We start from the raw sequence: 16,057 nt of genomic DNA, 5'->3' as shown, positions 1-16,057 counted from the left end.
CTAATCTTATGCTATGATTATGATATTTACTTTTATTCCTTTCCCCCATGAAGTTGTATACATCTAATCTATAAGAGAGATGTAAAAATTCCCATGAAATGAGAAGCAGGGTAATGGTATAGTGGACAATATTGTTCTTCTTCATACTGTTTTCTAAAGCACTTAAGGATAGATACAAGATTAGAAAGACCAGGAAATAGATAATACAAATGAAGAAAAAAATTATGTGTGCTCTATGTGTCAACTTTTTTGATGACTCATTTTATTTATCTGTACTTGTTAATGTGATCTACAGACCCAAATTTTACAAATGCCAAATTTTGGTACTTACCAGATTTATTTCTAGGTTAGATGGACATATCTGACGATATTTGTACAGAATAAATACTAATGAACTATTGTTTGGTTATTTAGCTGCTTCAGGGGATATGAGATCTATTTGAAGGCAGAGAATGATATTTCTTTCTTTTTCTCTTCCTCCCACTTTCCCTCTCTCCCTTCCTTTTTTCTTTCCTTCTTCCCTTTCTTCCTCCTTTCTCTTCCTCTCTCCCCTCCCCCCTGTTTATTTTGGTAAGCTATGTTGTGATTTCTCAGTTCATGATGCAATGTTATGAAAAGAAATATGAATCTTCTGCTATTTTCAAAATACCCAAGGGGATGTATGTTGTGAAACTGGCTAAAATCTGTCTGCTAAAATCTAACTCTTGTTTTTTGCCAAGCTTCTTCTTGAGGAGAGTACATATTTGCTCAAAGAAGCATGGAGAGAATGTTTTATATATATATATATATATATATATATATATATATATATATATATATATATATATATATTTTTACAGTGCCAAGCACATCAGCAAATCCAAATATGTTTTAAAGTTTAATATTTTCCCCATTCACATGTAAAAAGTTAAACTTTTTTTCAAATCTTATATCCAAATTTTCTTTCCCTCTCCCCCCCCCCCCACTTCTCCCTTTGTAGAGAGGACAAGGGATTTGATTTAGATTATACATATAAAATCATGCAAAATATATTTTCATGTATGTCATGTTGTTAAAAAAAAAAAAAAGAGAGAGAAACAAAAAAGTCAGATTTTCTCTGAAGATGGGTAGCATTTTTTCATGTTATATCCTTTAGCATAGTCCTGGATCATTGCATTGCTAAAAATAGCTATTATTCACAATGATCATAATGATATTATTATTTACCATATAAAATGTTTCCCTGGTTATTCTCATTTCACTTTGTATCAGTTCATGTGAGTCTTTCCAGGTTTATTCTGAGATCATGTCATTCTTGAAGTACAATAGTTTTTTTTATCAGAAATGGATACAACTTGTTTAGCCATTCCCCAATTGGTGGACATCCCTTGATTTCTAATTCTTTGCCACCAGCAAAACAGCTATTATAATCTTTTTATACATATAAATTCATGTCCTTTTAAAAAAAAATCTCTCTGGGATAAAGATCTAGTGGTGGTATTGTATGGTCTAAAGCCATACATAATTTGTAAGCCCTTTGACTGTAATTCCAAATTGTTCTCCAGAGTAGCTGAATTAGTGTTTAACTTCATCAACTGCGCATTAGTGTCTTAATTTTCCCACATCCCCTCCAATATTTGCCATTTTGGATTTCTGTTATATTAGCCTAATAGGTGTGAGCTGATAACTTAGAGTTGTTTTAATTTGCATTTTTCTGAGCAATGATAATTTAGAGTATTTTTTCATATGACTAAAGATAACTATAATTATTTCATCTGAAAATTGCCTGTGTATATCTCTTGACCATTTGGTTCTTAATTTCATAGATTTGTCTACATATATTTGTCTCTGTCTAAATATATGCCTTCTAATTGTCCTAGTAATAAAAAAGGTTTTAGGAGTTACAAGTATCATTTTTCCCTGTAGAAATGTAGATAATCTATGTTTATTGAATCCCTTATGATTTTGGTTTCTTATTTACCTTGTTATGCTTCTCTTGAGTCTTGTATTTGAAAATCAGATTTTCTATTCAGCTCTGGTCTTTTCACAAGGAATGCTTGAAAATTCTTTATTTCATTCAATTATCCATTTTTTTCCCTGGAAGAATTATACTCAATTTTTGTTGGGGGTAGGTGATTTTTGGTTGTCATCCCAGATCTTCTGTTGTAGGTATTATCACATCCTAAGTCCTCCAGTCTTTTAATATAGAAACTGCTGAATGTTATGTTATCCTGAGTGTGACTCCATGATATTTGAATTTTTTTTTGGCTGTTTGCAATATTTCTCCTTGACCTGGGAGCTCTGGCATTTAACTATAATATTCCTGAGAGTTTTCATTTTGAAACCACTTTCATGAGGTAAAAGGTAGATTTTTTTTTTTCAATTACTATTTCAACTTCTGGTTCTAGACTATCAGAACAGTTTTCCTTAATAATTCTTGAAAGATGATTCCTAGGCTCTTTTTATTTTTAAATCACAGTTTTCATGTAGTCTAATAATTCTTGTTATCTCTCTTGCAGTTATTTATCAGGTTAGTTGTTCTTCCAACACATTGGCTCCTATTTTTTCAGTTTTTTTTTTTTTTACTTTATTTATCATTTATTGATATGAAGTCTTTTTTTTTTTTGTACTTGCCTAATTCCATTGTTAAGGAATCATTTTATTCATTGAGCTTTTGTCCCTTTTTCATTTGGCCAATTCAACTTTTTAAGGTGTTCTCTTCAGTGAATTTAAAAAAAAATCTTGTTTTATTTGGCCATTTCTGCTTTTCAAGATCTTTTTGTCTTCATAGGGTTTTTATTCTTTTTTTTTTTTTTAGCATTTGGCCCATTCTGGGTTTTTTTAAGATCTAATTTTCTTTATATTAGTGTGTGTGTATGTGCCTACTTTAACAACCTGTTGACTCTTTTTTTCTCATGATTTTATTATGTCACCCTCATTTCTCTCAAATTTTCCCTTTACCTCTATTACTTGATAGTTAATTTTTTTATGGGCTCTTCCATTTCCTGAGGTCAATTCATGATTTTCTATGAGATATTGGATATAGGAATTTTGACTTTGTTGTTTTGTTCTGAGTTTGTATTTTGATATTTGTCACCATTATAGCTTTCTATGTTTAGAATTTTTTTTTTTTTTACTATTGTCCCCTCTTTTTTTAGCCTAATGCTTGACTTTTAACTCTGTTAACGTATGACTCTCCTTCTAAAGTGGAGGAGACACTATACAAAGCTTCAAGTTTTTTGGTGTAATTATTTTCAGAAGTAATTCTAGCAATCTGTAAGTTTTTGTTTTTTTTCATGGAGGTATGATTCAGTGAGACTTGTGTTTACTACTTTCTATTTTGTGCTTTAGTCTGAAAGTTATCATCACTCTTTTCCACCCTTGAACTGTGACCACTTCCCCTTGGACCTCAAACTCTGTTGTAAAAGTACTTCTCACTAGGGCTCTCACTGAGACCCAGGTTTGCAAAATGAATCCAATTATGGGCAGTGAAACAAAGTTCTGTCTCTGGTGCCAGCAATCTCCCTCTGACCAGTTTTCTGATCCCCTTACCATCTGTGGACTGAAAGATAATTTTTAAATTATCTTAGGCTAAAAAATTATTCCACCCTGTGCTTTTATGATTTTGTCACTTAGGAGTTTCTTGGGGGCATTATTTAAAGTTGTTTGGAAGAGTGTGAGGGAAAGTGCAGATGAGTCCCTGCAGTTTCTCTACCATCTTAGCTCCACCCCTCTATATACATTTTTTCATGAATTAATATTCTTAAGGCACTTTACGTATCATATTCTCTTTACTAAAAGGAAAGAATGGAATTTCTATTTTACCCAATGCCTATAATGTTCATTTATATATTGTTCATGCAAATGAAAAATGTTTATCTATCCCCCATTATCTATATCGGGCCTTGTAGAAAACAATGTGAAATGTGTGTCTGCTTAAAAAAAAGATTCCACGCAAATTGATTAATTTTAAAAAGGATTATTTTGCAACAGAATTTTAAATAGTTTTATATTGAAAGCATGTGACAAAATATTTTACAGTAAAATAATTTTTATTCATATCTCTAGTTCTTCCATCATTTAATTATCCCGCTCCTGCTCTTAGAGAAGTAACCCATTTAATCTAAAAAAAAAAAAAAAGCCAAATTTCAAAATTAACCAACACACATCCAAATAACCTGACATTGCATGTATTACCTAATATCCATAGTTCTTCAATTATGGAAATAAGGCATGAAATGGCATCATTTCTTCTTTGGAACCTAAATTGACATAATCATCTTAAAATCTTCTATGTTAATTTTTGTCATTTATGTTCTTTTCATTTATATTGATGTAGTAAGTATGTATTTTTGGCTACTTCTGATGATTTTAGCTTGCATTTCCAAGCTAAACATAGAATTTTTCTCTATGATCATTATATTTCTTTTTAGTAATACAATTTAGTAATATTACATTATATTAATGAATCAAAAATCAACTATCTTTTTCTCTAATATTTTACTAATATACACAAAAATGTTGCTGTAAATATTTTGATGTGTATAGTATCTTTTTAAAAATCATTAGCCTCCTTGGGGATATATATCTAATTGTGGGATTTCTGGAATAAAATGTTTCAATATTTTAGCTACTTTTTAACAATATTTTCAATTTACTTTCCCGAATGGCTAAACCAATTCACAACTCCATTAACAGGGAACTAGTGTGTCTGTACCCACATACTGTTATTTATTATCATTAGCTATCTTTCCATAGTACAACAATGATTTAATTTTTTGTTTCCTCCCTATTTTCCGCTTGAACTCTCTTATAATCAATTTTACATTTGAATAAGGCTCATTCCAACCATAATAACACAATCCATTTTGCATTTTTACCCTTTTTCAAATCTTTCCTATTTCTCTGTATGAAGTAATCTCTTAAAATGGCATTACTTCATCCTCTAATGCTTATTCATTCTAGGATATGACAGTAATTATACAGTGTAACTCTTCTAATAGATTAGTGTTATAATTTAAAATTTTCAAAATGTGACTGACATCTGATCAATACTGGAGACTGAAACAGGATTTTTCATTGTGAATCATATATGTGTGTATGTGTATGTTCTTCTTAATAGATGCTTGAGAATAAATACATCATGTCACGCTTGATGAGTAACACACTAATATTAGTTTTTATATCGTTTTCATTTCTGCTCTTGAAAATTGAAAACAGTTTCTTATTTTATTTGATTAGAATAATCTTTTATCTTTTCACTTTTTAAATGAATGATTCCAGGAGAGCGAAAGTAACAATATGACTTTGTTTCTTTTCTGAAACACCTTTTTATATAACTAGTACTTTGTAATTTACTGGTGAGACATTATAGAATTTATCTTCCTCTAATCACCATCCAAATGGTATCTCTTTGCAAGTAAAATTTTTACATTTTTCAGAAATTATGTTGCTTATTTTTTTTTGAGAAAGTAAGAAAGATGAAGTAGCTAAACATTAAGCAGAAGAAACATTAATAACAACAAAAGTTAGTGATTACAAACTTTGGTCTCAGAATTATTTTGAATCAAAATAATTGGGAATTGAATTGGTGATATTTTAACCATATCTTTAGTTTGCTGAATTTCCTACTCCTTCTATTGTGTTGGTGTGAGTGGAAATAAGTGAAATATCTGTGACTTCATATGTGAGAATGCCCTCCACTCAATCTATCTATGACTAACAAAATTATCTGAGATGAAGAAAGGTTGAGTGACATGTCCATAGTCTAAGAATTGGAAAGTCACATTTACTATCGAATTGTGTGTCACTATAGTCAATATACCTGGAAAAGAAAAGAATTCTTCTAACAATGCCTACAAGAATCATGGAACTAATAAGTATTAGAACTTGGGGTTGAATACATAGATTCTTTCCCATTACTCTAAACTATGCCATGTGTCTGTCTATTTCTCTCTCTTTTTCACACACTCTCTCTCTCTCTTTTCGTCCTTCTCTTATGTCCTTCCTCCCTCTTTTTTTCTCTGTCTATATGTGACTCTCTCTTGATATTGATGTAATTTAGGTATAAATACACACACATACTTTTTTGCAGCCATTTGGGAATGAAAAATAAAATATGTATTTTAGCTATTTTATGGTAAATTAAATCTATACTATACATCATATACATATCATATACTATATACTATCATATATACATATCATATACTATATATCATATACATATGTATAAATCATATACATAAATATGGATTTCTTCATAAAATAGTAAGGTTTAAGAAATGTGAAAAACATCCATTCAATATGCCCAAATGTACATTTACAACAAGCTTCTAGAGACTGCAAATGAAGTCATAAGCAAAAAGAAAATCAACAAAGATATGACTAAAATTAATTATAATAGTTTCAAAGTAGAGTTAATATGCTTAATAATGTCAGCAGTGCAGAATCTTTAATGTTCTGTGATTTAAGCAAAGGCATCATAGTAATTTCTCTATATCCAGAGTAAAGATAACTCGATTTGAAGTCAAAGATATAGATTTCAATTCTAGTTAGGTTACTAACTACCTATAGTATCTTAGGCTTAAATTAAGTTGCCTGAACCTCAGTTCTTCACATATAAAAGAAGTTGTTCAGGTACTATCACTGTTTTATGTAGTTTTTAAAATCCTGGCTTAAAAAATTCATGATTTGATGGATAGATTTCTAATGATTATCCTCTAAGAATTTAGCTCCATTCCATTATTCAAACTATATGCAATTATATGTTTTATATTTGAAGATATATAGAACCGTTCAGAACTTGTACTCTATTGACCATTGGCAAAGTCTTCAAAATCCCAGGGTTACCTTTATGTCATGATGAAGCATCTGATCAGGATGGAGAAGTGAGAAATACAATAATTTTTAGTCATGCCTGACTCTTCATAATTTAATTTCGGGTTTTCTTTGTAAAGATAGTAGGGTATTTTGTTATTTCTTTTCTAGCTCACTTTGCAGATGAGAAAACTGAAACAAAATAAAATTAAATGACCTGACTAAGGTCATACAATTAATATCAGATTTGAACTCAGGAAGGTGAGTCTTCCTAACTACAAGTTCAACACTCTATTCTCTGTGCCACCTAGTTTCCCCATATGGGATTACAAACTACAGTTTAAGAAACTAGGTTCTGACTGGGAAACGAATGTGAACTATCTGCATTTTTGTTTTTCTTCCTGGGTTATTTATACCTTCTGAATCCAATTCTCCCTATGCAACAAGAGAACTGTTCGGTTCTGCAAACATATATTGTATCTAGGATATACTGCAACATATCCAACATATAAAGGACTGCTTGCCATCTAGGGGAGGGGGTGGAGGGAGGGAGGGGAAAAAAAATCGGAACAGAAACGAGTGTCAATATAAAGTAATTATTAAATAAAAATTAAAAAAAAAAAAAGAAACTAGGTTCTAAATGAATGTATACTCTATCTTCCAGAATCAATACATGCATCTATAAATGTCTAATATAGCATAATGGAAATGCTAGCAAAACATATTACCTATGTAACCATGAGAAAATCATGGTTAAATTCTTTGAGCTTATAGGCTCATTGGATTTGCAATGAAATTGACAGTGACAAAAATGCTTCCATTCAATCCTATCTGTCCTTTTTGTGAATTATCTTGAAATCTGCTGAGCTCTTTATAAGTAATACAATTGTGAACATGTCTGTTGGAGCATCCTTCTCAATATGAAGAACTTCATTTAATTTTGAGATAGCCACACATTATCAGAAAAACCCTTGGGACTAGAGAAAGGTAAATAGTCCCATCATACACTGTTCTTGTCCTATACAATCTGGTTGATGTACAGAATGAGGAATATTAATATTCTTCTATCTAAGATATATTAGAAGGATATTAATATCCTTTTAGGAATGACATTAAGAATATGGAGAACATTCTGAGGGATATGGAGAATTTTCTTTCTCAATAAATTGTTAAGCAAAACCCTGATGATCACTTTTTTGGTACTTGAGTTGGGTAGAGGTTCCTGTTCTGGTATGAGTTAAAATAGATAGCCTCTTTCTGTTTTTAGATTTTTGTGATATATTAATCAAGCAACTAACCAATAAGTATTTATTATCTCTTATGTGATATGCAATGTGTTGGATAATAAGGAAACAAATACAAAGAATAAAGCAATCACTATTCTTAAAGATATCACATTCTGATTGAGAAAGTTATCATATACATATATAAGTATAAACATACTAAGTGGTAAGAGAATAAGGACAAGTAAATAAAAAAATAGTTAAATGAAATATAATCTGAAGGGTAGAAGAAGACTTAGTCAGTGTTGGTAGAATGAGGAAAGGCTATACATAGTTGTTACTTGAAGGCAAAGAGAGATTTTGTGAGGCAGTGATGGGAAGGCACTGAATTCTAGAATTGAGAATTGTCCATGCAAAGGTGTAGAGATGAGAGATGCATTTTCTCAACTATGAAAAGGCCAAGTTGACCGTATCAGAGTTATTACTCAGTAGTTACATTAGATTTCAGCATGGGTAAGTTTTTTTTTTTTTTTTTTTAATAGTCAAGGTAGCCTTACTCAAATGCTATAATTTTGTTTTATAGCATTGACATTGAGTCTTACAAACATTTTCTGGATCAAAAAGATTATGTTTTATGTACAAAATGGATAATGTCAGCTTGAAACCGTATAAAATTTATTTTTCCAATTGGATCTCTTGATGAGAACATTTTTCATTAAGAGTCAATGTGTGAAATTGCATTGGTTTCATGGTTACAATACTTTCTATCACTGAAAATGAAAGGTCAGACAAGCAAAGACAACAGTGAAAAATATCACATCTAAAAACTAATTTCAAGTGTATTTCTTGACTTCTGAAAATTGTCCCTTAAAATATGTTTCAGTGTATTTCATGCAAGTGTAGGCAAGCAATATTTGAGGACAAAAATTGAACTTTGAATGTAAATAAATGACAGACCTTCAAATTAAAAAAAGGAAAGATTAAATGGTGAACACAGCCAGTCTTCCCTAGAATTATTGTTTATCATAAAAAGTTTTTAATAGATGAAACCTTGCAAAGGCATTTTGTCCTTGGATCCAAGAAACTGATAATTTTTCAAAAAAACTTTAAAAAGTTAAGAACAAGATTCATTTCACATAATAATAGAAATTTTAAAGAATTTATGAGAAAAAGCCTGGAATAAGCCATCAAGAGTTCACATCAGGGTCCAAAAGATTTGATTTCAAGTCCTACCTCTGAAACATACTGCTGGTCTGACCGTGGGCAAATTAAGACCAGAGGGAATTTCCTCAATGAGAAGTTTTCAACAGCACTGAAATTAAAAGTCCATCTCTATTTCCTTATAGTTGTTACAAACACTTGTTTCAAACACATATGTATGTGTGTTGTATATGTGTGTGTGTGTTTATTTGATAAAGACAATGAATCTACACTCACTGAATTGAAGATAGCCATAGAACCTTGGAATGTTATGAAAACTAATGAAATATGACACAAAGATGATGGTGGCCATTCATTTGGAGGAGGAGGCTTCATTACTTTCACAATCATCTCTTTGATTTATAAGATAAAATGAAAATTATACTGAGTTTGAGAATCATATCAACATTAAAGTCATATGTTCTTCAAGTTGTGCAACTTTTCAAGGCCCTTAGACAAATACTTATGTTTCTTAACTGAAGAATAAATTTAAAAAGACAGCCTAAGTACTACAATGCTTTCCCCAAAGTATTCAAGGTCTTCAAGAAAAGCCCCTATCCTTGATGGAGGATTTATAGGAGAACACAGGCAAGAATTACAGGGTCTGAAAAGACTTGGATGGATTGACTGTACTGATGAAAGTGTTAAAGATGTTCAAGAGATATATCCAAGTCATTGCTTAACAGGATTACTGTGAGATTAAAATGTGAAGTCCCACAGAAAAGCAAGCTATTCCTTCAATCCCATATCTCTTTGATCCAATACAAAAGGCATAAAGCTCTCAGCAATAAAAGAAATTTCTGTTCTCACTTTGTTGTCATAAAGAGTCTCAGGTATTTAAATTTCAAGAATTACTTTTAAAAATCAATATGCTGTCAGATTCCCCTTTGCATTATTTGTAAAAATTAGTTTTATATATATAGATAGATAGATAGATAGTTTGATTTCCTTGTTTTACAAAATGAGAAAAAATAGAAAAAAGAAAGAAAAAGGAAAATAAAACAAAACAAAACACTGTCGTGCTCAGCAGAACATCAGGGAGGATTCAAAATATACAACAACACATTTCCATTTCAAGAAATCATATATAATAATAGAAGAAATTATATTCACGAGTGTCCATCATTTCTTTGCTTCCTTATAGATTATTTTTTTGTGCTCAGTTCAGTACTATTTACTTTATTTATTATTTTTTTTGTCCCTTTTCATTCCCTCCCCCGCCCCAATTCCCAAGCAGGCTACAGTTAATCACAGATATTTATATATACATACATATATACACACACATGTAAACACTGAGATTCACATACATGTATACATACATAAGGGTGTATATGTCTCTCTCTATATATATGCACATATTCAGACCCATTTACACATAAACATATTTATATACACATATAGATCTACATGTGTATATGTTCACATATACTCAAACATATAAAAATGCATATGCATTTATCTGAAGGATAAATTTTTTTTAAAAAACAGCCTAAATACTACAGTGCTTTCCACAAAATATTCAGGGTCTTCATGAAAATCACCTAAAACAACAATAATATGGCCGAAATATAGATTTCTCTCTTGATTGAACGAACCTTTGTTTGACTTTGTTTAAGATCAACTCTTATTAGCCCTGTTTTTTTTTCCTAATAAATTATACTCCTGATCCTTGTTGCAGTGTTTCTGTCAATCTCTTGTTTTCCATATCTGATTATTCTTTTACTTTAATTCTTCTCCTTTATTTGCCTTGCTATTACTTAACCTCCCCCTGTAGGAGTCCAGCTCCTGTAGTGAACGAAGGGTGTGATAGTTAGGAGGCCCTTAATTCAGTTAAAACTCTTCAAATTTTATTGATCAGGCCACAAATATATACATACCTTAAATGTTTATAGATTTGATACAAAGTATACTTTTTTGAAGTTCCTATAACTAAACAAGATCTAATGTGATATAAATAATTAAACCCCTTAAGTCCAAGATCTTGGTTACTTAGACAGAGATGTAAATAGTTGAGATACACATCAGAGTAAAGTTTATTATATCATTGACTCAAGTATCTTTCGTCACATTGTGGTTGTTTTTCCTGTCCTAAATTCAAAAGTTTGCCTTTAATCCATTGAATAGTGTTTGCATTTTGTTTCACTCCCTAGATTTCTAATTTATAGTATTACCAAGCATGTCTCTGCTATTTCAATAGAAAAGAAATGTTGGTGAGCCAAATTACTGTAAGATTCAAGATCTGGGATGGATTCTTACCTCCTGGCACTCTACATTCCCTCACCCATAAATCCCTCCCTTAACTTGTCTCCCCCAACCTTTACTTTCCTTTTTATTCCGTTCCTATTAATCTACATATCTTATTCCATTCTGATTAATGTAAATACCATTCTATACCCATACTTTATTTTACGCTACCCTCTCCTCCTTTATTCCTTTCTCTACACACCTAGTCCCACTGTCATTACATTAAATGATCTTCTGTACTTCACCTTATCCTTTATCCTTTGTCCACTAATCTACACTATCCAGTTATTGATGGCAATCTTAAACCTATGATAGATATTTCAATGTAAAAAAAAAGACGTAACAATCTATCCATGTTAAGTTCCTTGAAATTAATCTTTGATATTGGCTCTTATATGTTAAATTTTCTATTGTTTTGGTTTGGTTGAAAAAAATTTCTGAAAATCTGCAAGTTCGTTGAATATCTATTTTTTTTCACCCATTCAATATTGTAGATAATGTTGCTGTATATTATATTTTTGGCCACAGGCCTAGTTCTTTTGATTAACAGTCATGATTCCAGGACCTTTAATTGTGGCAACTGAGAAGACCTGTACAATTCTAATTGTAACTCCAGAATATTTAAATTGTTTGTTTTTTCTCTTGTTTCTTACAAATTTTTCTCTTTGATCTGGCAGTTTCAAAATTTGGCAAAAACAATCCCATATTTTGTTTGTTTGTTTGCTTTTTACAAAGGATTTCTTTGTGGTGGTAATTGATGGATTTTTTTTTTTTTCAATTTCTACTTTTCCTTCCTGTCCTATCACTCCAGGACAATTTTTTTGGATTATTTCTTGTATTCTTATATTTTCTCCTCTTGATCTGTTCTCCAGATCTGTTTTTTTTTTTTCCTTATCAGATGTTTCACATTCTGTCCTATATATTTTTTTCCTTCTTCCTATTTTGTTTTGTTAGTTCTTGGTCTCATAGCTTCACTGGCTTCCCCTTGCCAAATTCTAATTTTCTTTTTTATTTATTTTTAAATAATAGTTTTTTTTTAATTTTCAAAATACATGCAAAGATAGTTTTCAACTTTCACCCTTACAAACTTTTGTATTACAAATTGTTCTCCATCCCTTCTTCCCATCATCCTCCCCTAGACAGTAAATAATCTAATATAGGTTAAACTTGTGCAATTCTTTTAAAAATATTTCCACATTTATTATGCTCCACAAGAAAAATCAAATCAAAAAAGGAGGAAAAATGAGAAAGAAAAAAAAAACAAACAAGCAAACGAGAACAAAAAAGATGAAACTGCTATGTTGTGATCAACAATTGAGTTCCCATAGTCCTTTCTCTTGGTGAAGATTTCTCTCTCCTTCAGTAATTGGACTGTATCACTTCATTCCTAAAAAGAACCAAAGTCATCATAGTTGATCATCACATTATCTTGTTGTTGCTGTGTACAATGTTCTTTTGGTTCTACTAACTTCACTTAACATCAGTTCATGTAGATCTCTCCAGGCCTGCTGATTGTTTCTTATAAAACAATACTATAAATTATATTTATATACCATACCTTGTTGTCATTCCTTAATTGATGGGTATCCACTCAGTTTCCAGTTGCTTGCCTCTACAAAAAGGGATGCTTTAAATATTTTGCACTTGTGGGTTGTTTTCCCTTTTTTATGACATCATTGGGATACAGACCCAGACAAATTCTATTTTTCATGCAATTATTTTCATCTCTTTATTTCCTTTTCTAATTGGTAAACTTTTTTTTCATAATTTTCTTGTTTTTCTTGGATGATTTTCTTTTTTTTTACTTTTTTTTTTGTTTGTTTTCCTCAGTGTCATTTGATTTTGGGAGTCTTGTTTGAGTTAAATTCTCTCTGGATAAGGAGTCATTTAATGTTATTCTTTGAGGTAGAAGAAGGTTTTCTTTTCTTTCTTTCTTTCTTTTTTTACTTCAATATCCTTCTCTGAGGATGAACCCCAGGCTTCCCTATTCCTACAGTAAGTTCTATGGTTAAATTCTTTCTTCTTTGCCAATTAATTTTTTCTTTCTTAATGAGAACTATCAGTGTAAGCACTTATACTTGTGGGAAGGAGGGTGGTGCATCTAGCTTTATTTCAGCTCTTCTCTCTGTCATGGAACCCCAAGCCTAGAGCTCTTCCCTTTTGCAAGTGCCCACAGCCTGCAGTGTCCCTGCTCCACTGCTTCTACACTCAAGAAGTGCAATCTTCTTCTTTAAAATGTAATCTTCTCTGGGAGCAGGTTGGGAGGGAGGGAGGGGTTGTTCTGGAAGCAGCCTTAGTTTCAGTTCAGTTTAATAATCACCTCAAATGTAGCCAGGTGTTAAAGTCCAGATTCTTTATTGTCTTTTTCAAAATCTTATCTCCTTCACTTGAGGCTCGGCTAGTTTTCTGGAAGTCTTGCGGATCTTGGTTTCAGTGTTCTCCACAGGACAGCCTACCACCACTTCTCTGTCTTCCTTCGTTCTGCGGTCTCTGGCTTTTGAATCTCCCGGAGTCAATCCTGGTTGAGGCTCCTAGCTTATATAAACTGTCTTAAAGGTCTGAATCTTGTGGAATTGTAGTAAGTACTAAATATATCTAGAGAACTGTTAAGCACTCTGATAAACAACCATTGTCTCTCTCAATTTCACTGATTTAGCACCTCCTAAGAATTCTAACAAAGAAAGGTGCTGATTCATACCCATTGAGGGCTGCATCTCTGCAGTACAGCTAGGCCTGGTATTCCCAACCAGCCGGGGTTTCCTCAGTCTTCATAGACTCAAAACCCCAACTCCTCCCATAGTCCAAAAGGTGAAAGTTCCTATAGTTTGGGCAGAGACTCCAGCTACATCCAGTCCACCCCAAGGCTCCTCATTTGCTGTTTCTGAGGAGATAGCCTCGAGGTATTTGCATTTTACTCAGATTAATCGCCAGCCCTGGGTCTTTCTTCATATCTTTTTAGGTTGTGCCAGAAGGACCCCTGTTCTGATAAATCTATAGCCTCTTTAATGAATTTAATCATTAACTCACACTGCTAATAAATTTCTGAGGCCAGATTTGAACCCAGTTCTACACTATTTCTCTTCTAAAAATGACATTCTGAGAGACATAATTCAGAGAAAAGGTAAAATCTGAAAATGGGTATTATTGTTTAATAGAACATTAGAATTAGAAACAGATAAACGGTTGCATTTTTAGTATGTATTTACTACCAAAAACAGAGGTAGCATGGATTATTACAATTACTACTGCACATGGAGTCAGGTAGATTTGGATTCAAAACCTATCTTTGATAACTACCTTTTGTGTAACCCACGGCAAGCTACTTAGTTCTCTGAGTTTTACTTCCCCTATCTGTAAAATGGACAATTTCTTACACCCTCCTATCACTGTATTATTGAGTAATACAAATTAGAAAGGACATCTAGGTGGTGCCAGAGTGCATAGAGTGCTGGGATTGGAGTCAAGTAGACTTATCTTCCTGAGTATAAATCTGGCCTCAGGCACTTAGCTGCCGTATGACATTGGACAAATCACTTGTCCTTTTTTGGATCAGTTTCCTCATTTGTAAAATGATCTGGAGAAGGAAATGGCAAACCACCACAATATGTTTGTCAAGAAAACTCCAAAAGCAGTCATGTAGAGTCAGATATGACTGAAAAAGGCTGAACCAAAAAAATAAAAAAAAACAAAAACAAAACACCAAAAACACAAACAACAACAACAGCAAAAACAAATCAGATGGTCTAAATAGAAAGATTTGCAAGCATTTAGGGCTATAGTCATAATATCAACATCAACATTATTAAATAATTTTGGTTCTCTCCTTCTTTGTCCAATTCAATCAATCAACATAACTATTATTCTGCTATATGTCAGGCACTGCACTAAGTGCTGAGATTGAAAAGGAGGCACAAGACAATCTTTACCTTAAAGGAACTTTGTTTAAAGTTTGCTCATCTATTTCATAGCATAAACAATTCTTCACCACTTGTTTGAAGGGAAGAGTCATGGGATAGGACTATGTCTGTAAATATTCAAAAAATGTTCAAAAATAAATATATTTACATTTTGTTATTTTTTGTATTTGTTGTTGTAGTTGTTACTGTATTTCCAAGAATACATAGATACATATTATACTGTTATTTTGGTTGAGTAAAGAGACTTAGTGAAAATTCCTTGTCAAGCATCTATCCTTCTTTAACCTCCATAATAGGCACCTTATGCTGGTGTCAAAGTTTTGACATTTCAATTAGACTGTCTCACACTATTTTGTGTAATGGTTTTGTCCTAACTGTGAATCCTTTGAGGTCAAAGAGCAAGTAATTGTCATCTTTTATAGTACCTAAAAAAATGCAGAGCACACATCAACTCCTCAGGAAACACTCTGATTTGAAGGTATCTGAATATGACTTGCTTCAAAAAATTCAAATTAGTCACAAAGAAGGGACCATCATTTGAAAAAGGCATTCAAAAGTGGCAAAAATTCAAATATCTTCTCTACTTAACATCAAACTCAATGTTCCTTTCAAATGTTTTGAATACTTTCCTTTTTATTCCCTGCTTGTCATAAATATTCTCCTTTTCCCAAT

At 31.9% G+C, this 16,057-nt stretch overlaps 1 protein-coding gene across 2 annotated transcripts in view; it reads left to right on the top strand.

Annotated features, from left to right (window-relative positions):
* HCN1 (hyperpolarization activated cyclic nucleotide gated potassium channel 1) overlaps positions 1-16,057 on the top strand; it is a 595,741-nt gene that overhangs the window by 455,413 nt on the left and 124,271 nt on the right. The window lies entirely within an intron of this gene.

Source organism: Antechinus flavipes, chromosome 1 (assembly GCF_016432865.1).
Source record: "Antechinus flavipes isolate AdamAnt ecotype Samford, QLD, Australia chromosome 1, AdamAnt_v2, whole genome shotgun sequence".
Classification (NCBI taxonomy): Eukaryota; Metazoa; Chordata; class Mammalia; order Dasyuromorphia; family Dasyuridae; genus Antechinus; species Antechinus flavipes.
The sequence above is the reverse complement of the archived record's forward strand: the minus strand, read 5'-3'. Positions and strand labels throughout refer to the sequence as shown.